Raw genomic sequence first — 8280 nt, 5'->3', positions numbered from 1 at the left:
ACGGCGCGGCCGGGTCTTTTCCCACGCGATATGCTGGGAGGTTGGCTTAGTTGGGTTTTTTAGGACGAGTAATGCTACACCTACGTAATCCCAGTTATGTAATTAACATAATGTGGAATGTGTGAGCTGTTGATTGCAGATTGGGGGGAGGGAGGGGCCCACCACCATGAAAATCAGGGGAGGAGAGAGAGAGGCAATTTACGTTAACCCTTTCGTAGGTTCCCGTAGATGTAGAAAGATGTGAAATGCGTGAATGTGTAGTGGACGGACTATTGGAGTGCCTGAGATAATTTGTGTATGTATAGACCCTATGTGTTTATTTTACTTCGCATGTTAGATTTGTCTCGGTTCAATGAAAAGCAGAGTTTGTGATGATGGTGTGCCTGTCATCCTGCAATATAGGCCGCCCAATCTATATCTAACAGATAGGAAGGAAACTATGACAATTTACCCGCACTCCTCTCCACATTTGCAGATAAGGCTTTCCCTTGTTCATCCTTTTCTCCCACAAGATCTTGATCTTCCGTGCAACGCACAGGCATCTTGCTAGTACTCCTACAATATGTATATTATTGTAAAGTTCATATACACCGGCCGAGATTAATGCAAACATGGCAGATTTTCATTACATTTCGAACTTTTATAGGACGGAAAAATAAAATAAACCCAAACCTAAACCTATTCTACGGCGGCGACCGATGTCCTCCATCCGCGATCTCTATGTACGGGGGCGGGGTTCAAGACCCGTGAAGTGAAGGTGCGGTCTCCGACGGGGAAGAGTAGAACACGGGATACGAACCGGCCAGTTGGCACACCATGCCCTGCCGCCTCCCATGCCCTACTCATCCTCGGAGGAGTCCCCGACCTCGGCGGTGCCGGATGTTGGACGGCGGCAAGTAGGACGCGTGGCTGATGGTGCTCCCGTTGTCGGCCGCCAGCGTGGCCATTGCTTGTGCGGTCGCGAACGCGTCCGGCTATGCCGCTATTGGGTCGCGAGAGGTGACTTGAGCGAGGGCGGCGACCTCGAGCTTCATCCCCGAAGACAAGCTCTCTCGCAGAGCGTTTGCACTTGCGGTCATGGAGGATGTGGTGCCAGGTAGGAGGACGATGCGCTATGGTGTGGAGGTTAGCTGGGCGTTGCCGCTTTAAGTAGCGCATTCCGGTGAGGCCAAGAGTCCGGGTGCGTCATTAAGTCGCCGGAGTTGGTTCCTCGGGCACCGAGCCTCTTAACGATGACATACGAACGGACGACATGAATGCGGGCAGCTGGCGCCGGCTGGGAACGCACCGCACGACGGCGCGAGGGATGAGGGTTTTGGTGTGCCAGGGTAGTCAGCTGCGGTCGTGGCAACGTTGGAGATGCCCTTTGCTCACATGCGATCCCGGCATGTCATTGAAAAAGCAAGACAACTCGGCATGGTCTCGGGTCCAGAGGATGCAGTTGCCCATGCTACACCACTCCGCGGACGCATCACGGCGCCCCGTGCATCCTCGACGAGACGGGTGTTGGGGTGTGTTTGGATTCTGGCCAAAGTGCACCTTACCAAAATTTTGGTCATGACCCAAAGATTGGTCTTTGTTTGGATGGTTGCCATTTTTTTGGCATGCCAATGAACTCTAGCCAACTCTAGTTCATTTTTCTTGCCAATGTCGGCCAAATCATGGGTAACTAATACCTCAACCAAAATTTTGGTCATGTCCCAAAGATTGGTCTTTGTTTGGATGGTTGCCATATCTTTGGCATGCCAATGAACTCTAGCCAACTCTAGTTCATTTTTCTTGCCAATGTTTGCCAAATCATGGGCAACCAATACCACAACCAAAATTTTGGCTACCCAATGCTTTGATGGGGCAACCTTGGGCACAAACCAAACATACCGTTGGTCGTGCCACAGCACTAACGCCACCCTCGGCACACTGAAACCGTGTCTAGCTACGATATGAGCGTGTCGCTCACTGCGGTCGCCGTGTCCAGAGGCGGTGCTGGAGCTGCGCCCCGTTGTTGGCCCCAATGACCCACATGAACGGTTGTCGGTGGTGAGGAGGTCGTGGGCCAGCTCCTCCATTGGACTAGTCTACGCTATGTCGTCCCGACGGGTGTGCCCCACATGTCGGTTTCCCTGTTTTCCCGGCCATATTCGAGCATCAGTGCTCCGTGTTGCACATTAGGCCTTTCACTATGTAGGCCAAGTGAGACAACTTATTGTTTATTTGAGCTGTTCAAGTATAATCATGTGGCGTTTGCTTATTTCTCATTCCTCTCCAACCCTCTTCTCCATCGATCATGTCGCCCTCCAGTCGAGTCCATCCTCCCGCATGCCTCATTTGAACATTCCACCGAGTATCATTCGCATGTACCCACCCTAGTCCTCTTTCAATAGATCTCCGGACCCCGAGATGAAATCGAGAGGGAACGAGTGGGGGCACGTGATACCTAAGGCAGATTCAAAATTTTGAACCGGTGATCATAGCATCCGCAAATCATATATAAAGGGTATTCAATGTTCGTTTCGTTTTTGAACGTACAATATACTCCCTCCTATCCTTTCTAGTTTACATATAAGTTTTATGTGTAGTCAAAGTATCTCTACTTTGATCAAAAAGGTATCAACATTCAACAACGCCCAAGCAATATTGTTAGATTCGTACGTACTCCTAGATTTGTACTCGAGATGGTTTCCAATTTGACTATTGACAAGATTAATAGTACATGAGATGTATAATGTGAAAATTATATCATTGGAAACTCATTTCACATACGAATTTGACCGTATGCTTTGTGTAAGTTGCATGTCATATATTATTACTCTAACATTTGGTCAAAGTTAGCCTCGAAAAACACATTAGACCCTGTATGCTTTGTGTAAGTTGCATGTCATATATTATTACTCTAACATTTGGTCAAAGTAGTATAGTGGAAGTGGATCCTATGACGTAGGTATCCCTGCCTTACCCTCCCTTTCGGTCACTTACTGGCGGACCCCATGCTTGCTAGGCCCCGCATGTCAGTTACTCAATGGGTTCGACCACGTCAGGGGATCCTTATCTGTAGTATACTCCCTCTATTTTTATTTACTCCGCATAAAACGGCGGGAGTGGTGGTATAATAAATGACGCGGGCGGGGGAGGGGGAGGGACGTCGGTTTGCTCTCAACTGCGGTCCCACAAGCGAGAGAAAACGCAAGACGAAGCGCGTTCCATTCGGTGAGCGACGTGGAGGGTCCAGCGTGCCGGACTGCAACGCGAACGCGACAAGAGCGATGTACAGTCAAAACCGATTGATCGGTCATCACTGGAACCACTATTCACATCAGAACCTTCGCTGCTCGGCCTATGCCAGCCACTTCCCTAAAACCACACCAAATCTCCAGCCCATTCCCCCACCTTTCGACCCCCCAGCCCGCATCAAGCGTCCCCTGGTTCGCCGGAAAGCCATGGTGCGCCGCGAGATCACTTACTACAAGATGCTGATGCTGGAGCGCCGCGCAAAAATCACGGCGGCGGTCGGCACCACAGACCTCCGTTCCCAAGCTTGCTTTGCGGCGAGCCAATCCCCGAGTTCTCTAGAGCCAAGCTACGAGGAGCAAGCTGATCCAATGTTCATGGAAGAGGTCGCGGCGCAGAAGGCCCCCGATGGGTATGAGACGATGGACGTCGACTTCGTCCTGGCGTCCGACTCCCCCATGGTGCAGGCGGACCAGCGGTTCAACATGGCGATACTAAAGGAGGACCAGGAGGCAGAGGCTCAACTCGACGCGGAGCGCGTGCATGCCACTGCCATCGAGGCTCTCCTGCAGGCGGAACCGGATGTCGTGGATGTAACCGGGCGGCGGAGGCTCAACTTGAGGCGGAGCGCGCGGATGCAGCTGCCAGCGAGGCCCTCCTGCAGGCGGAACCGGACGTCCTAGACTTGAACCGGGCGGCAGAGGCTCGACTCGACACTGAGCGCGCGGATGCCGCTCGCATCGACGTCCTCCTGCAGGCGGAACCAAACATCCTGGACTTGAACCGGTCGGCGGAGGCTCGACTCGACGCGGAGCGCGCGGATGCCGCTGCCATCGAGGCCTTCCTGCACGCGGAACCGGACGTCCTCGACTTGAACCGGGCTGTGCTCTCGTCCGTGCAGAGCGCCTGCACGCTCCGCTTGAACGAGTAGCTGGAGGCCGAGGACAACCACGGTGCGGAGACACACGTCGGCAGCGACGGTTGGTTCGCACCGGCAGCCAAAGACGACGAGGCCGTCTCTTTCCGCGAGCAGTGATAGTTTTTCTTTATGTTGTTGTTTTTATGGATCTTTTGCTGTGTAAAAACATATATTTGTTATGCAAGTCGCCTGACTTGGGTCAGTCTACCATTTCAGGTGGTTGGATGAATATCCTACGTCTCCTAACCCTTCTTTCCTTCTTCCTCACCTCTTCTTCTTCCCCAACAGACCACCACACGGGCCGTATGGATACTCCCCAACATGCGGTTGGATAAACATACTCTATGAACGAAAATTATGTGTCAGCGATAGGATGGCTGAGTTTGGTTTGTTCACATGCGACAGCATGTGTCAGTGAGGGTGTGTTCCCTTGGTTGGGTTTGCGGCGTGCAGGAGCGACTGTGTGAGGGTGCGGTGCGACCGCGGCATGCAGGAGCGACCGTGTGAGGGTGCGGTGCGACCGCGACAGCCGAGCGCAAGTGTACCTCCTTCTCATTTTGAAAACTTTAGACAAGCTTGGCAAAAATGTGTGGCGAAGTTTGGCAATGCAAGGCCTAGACCCAAACAGGATAAGTACGTACGTACTAGGAGTACTAGTGTTAAAAAAGAAAGAAGGGTTTTCCTTCGCGGGATTTAATCGATACAACCTTGTTTCACGTGTCAATTAATGCATATTTTTTCTCCAAAGACCAAAGAGCTAACCATCTCACTCCTCATCGCTTGATTAATGCAGCGCCATGCAAACCAACCTTCTCACTTCCGCATGCATGCATGTCGTCTCTCTCTCCCCTGTCCATCTCTCTGCACGCATGCGCCTCTCGCTCTCTCTCTCTCTCTCTTGTTTCTGCATGCAAGCAGCTCTCTCTGCCTTGGGAAGATGCGAAGCACATGGGAAAGAGAGATGGGATTACTGCAGGCACGCATGCGGTGGAAAGGGATGGAGGGCCCGGTTGGAAAGAGCAGTAAAAAAATGCCAATGCGCAAAGCATTGTGGGGAAAACGAAATTTTCTTAGACGCAGACAAAAAAGGACCGGAGGGAGTACTACTAGGAGTACTAGTGTGGTGAGATGGTTTCTCGAAGAAGACGATGGAGAAGCGGAGTCAGCGAAGAGTGAAATGATGGTTGCTTCGTCCGTGCTTTTGTGATTTGACGCCTCACTGCTTTGTGATTTGTGATAGAAGGGACAGGGGAGTAGACTCTGTGCTCTATACTGTACTACATGCATCCAAGCATGGGAGAAAGAGGAGAGACGTTGCATTTTTCTATTCCTTCAATCAATCAATTAGGGAGCTTCGGTTCCATCTTTTTGGCTTTGTCAACACCGTCCACAATGGTTCCCATGATGCCAAAAGCTATTTTCACATTTGGCTACACATTGTGGATGCCCTTAACCGTACCACTTGGTTTTGCTCCTGTGTGCTATCTATACAAATCTTAATTATATTGATCTAAAAAATTATAGAATCAAGATTAGTAAAAAGGAGGTGATTTTGCCGCGTGGATGGCGGGGGAGGTTTCTTATTTGAGCAATGCTACATCCACGTAATGGTTTACGTAAAGTTACGAACTGATGTGATGTGAGACTATTTGATTGGATTAAAGGAGAGGATTAGGCCCACCCCACCTGAAAATCAGGGGGGCATATATAGATTAGATGGAAAGTATACGTAGCAGCTACGTAGCCCTTTGTAAGTCTAGGATTAGGCTTCTTATTTTCGGAGGACGTTGTCCTGGTGGTTTGTTAACATGCGGTCCCACGTGTCAGTGCTTTACCAAGCCGATCCGCGTCCCACATGAGGCAGAACAACGGCAGAAGCAACACGTGGTTAAGTCGAAGAAGATGAGGGAGAAGCGGATTCAGCAACGAGTGAAATGATGGTTGCTTCATCCCTCCAACTTAACTGCGGGAAAGGTGCAACTTTGTGATTTGACGCCTCATTGCTCATTACTACGCCGGCGCCATGACTGGGGTGCTTCACCCCGGCTGCTCTGCACTGTATTCCGGTATGGCAGGTGGACCCCGTAGCTTGATGTCCCACATGTCGGCGAAAGGGACTAGAAGATTTATGAAAGCAAGCGCTCCACTCTTACGACGGAGGAGTAGACGGCACGACGGCCCAGTGAACTGTCACTTGTACTGTATAATACTATAGTTTTGCTGTTTCGCACGATCCATCGATACAAACCCGATTAAACAGGAAAGGGCGGGATTTTTCCTGCGCAGTAGATGATACTGGCCATACATTTCAAAGGCAATTTTAGTGTATTCAAACTAAATAATTATAAGTAACAATATGATATCTAGTAAAATTAAAAACACATATGATTTATTGTGTTAGAGTGTAGTAGTAGTGCTGTATTGCATATTGTAGTTGTTAGATGTAACATGCGAGAACGTGTAGAGATGTAGTTTTGGAGGGCCTACAGAGATAAAAGCGTAATACGGTCACCGAACTTCAGAATAAGTTGATTACGGTCACTATATACGTTTTGCGGTGATTATACGGTCATTTGCTCACAGTTCAGCATCGGATTGCACTTTGTTGACCGGCCAAATAGTCTGTGTGGCGCCATGTTGACTAGTTAAATTGACCAAGTTCCTTGTGGGTCCCACCTGTCAGTTCGCATAGGCAAAAGGTCAGATAAACACAAATTTACGCAGGCGCGAAAAGGCTCCAACCCGTGCGCGGGAATCACCTGGTTGTGTATGTGTCTGTCAGGGCTGGATGTGTGCACATGCACGTGTAGGTTGAGCACTTGAGCGTGAGAGTGTGTGTTGGTCGTGTGGTGTACTGGTGTGTGCATGCATGTGTGCATGTGTGCGTGTGAGTGTTGCGTGCGTGCGTGTGAGTGTTGCATGCGTGCGTGGTTGCGTGTGTACATGTGAGTGTTGCGTGCGTGCGTGGGTGCATGTATTTGTGTGAGTGTTGCGTGGATGCACTTCGTGTGCATGCGTGCGTGTGTGTATAATCACCACACCAGCTCCTGTGTGTTAAAACAGACGGCTCAGCATACCAATACAAGGCCACCTTGTCCGCTGTGCCCGCGGTCATGACTTCGAACCACCGTCCAAATATTTTTTTGTCGTTTGTTTTCATTCTTACTAGCAAGATGCCCGTGCGTTGCACGTAACATCAAGATGCATTTGTATGACTTATTTATCTTGTGTGAGAAAAGGATGAATGACAGAAGGCCTTATTTGCAAATGTGGAGAGGTGTGTGGGTACCTTTTTGCAAAATTGCCATAGTTTCTTTCCTATCCGCCAGATATAAATCGAACGGCCTATATTGCAGGATGGCAGGCACACCATCATCACCAACTCTGTTTTTTTATAAGAGTGTATTTTATGTATTTTATAAGAGTGTAGATGTAGAGTAGATACAAGTCGACATGTGGGCACGATGGTAGTGAGATAATGTGATGCAACACTAGAGGTGCCACGTGGAGCGTTTAACTAGTCAACTAGTCATGTCATGAGCAAATACAGAGTTGTACGGTGAGCCCGTGACTGTATAATAACCACTAAACATAAATGGTGACCGTAATGAGTGGATTCTGAAGTCCAATGTACGTATCGTGCTTTCGCTTCAAATACAATGATCGTCATTGCATATATCGCGAGAGAAAGATGAAACATGCGTGAATTTTCTGGGGGCTTACTTTTAGAGGACTTGGAGATAGTTTTGTGTGCATACGTGAAAGGGGCGTACAGGGGGGTATGCGATGGAGAGAGAGATGCTCTTCGTTTCTCTTTATTATGATTAACTTTATATATAGTATAAAAATATACAAATTCACAGTGTGGAATAAATATCATTTTGGGCACCACACAATGCAAATTAGCATTCGTACTCCTCCATATAACTTTGTAATGTTGTATATATGTAGAAACTCTAAAATAATTTTTTGGCCACACTTTATTCAAAAGGAATGTTGTATGCGAAATAAACGTGAAGACAGGGCTTTTTAGATCAATGGGGTACATGATGTAACATGTGTGAATGTGTAGTTGATGCATTTGGCGGGGCCTAGAGAGGTATGTGTGTGTATTACGTATTCGAGAGAGGCATGGA

The sequence above is a fragment of the Triticum aestivum genome, chromosome 3A (genome assembly GCF_018294505.1).
Source record: "Triticum aestivum cultivar Chinese Spring chromosome 3A, IWGSC CS RefSeq v2.1, whole genome shotgun sequence".
NCBI lineage: Eukaryota > Viridiplantae > Streptophyta > Magnoliopsida > Poales > Poaceae > Triticum > Triticum aestivum.
This window is presented reverse-complemented; position numbering follows the sequence as displayed.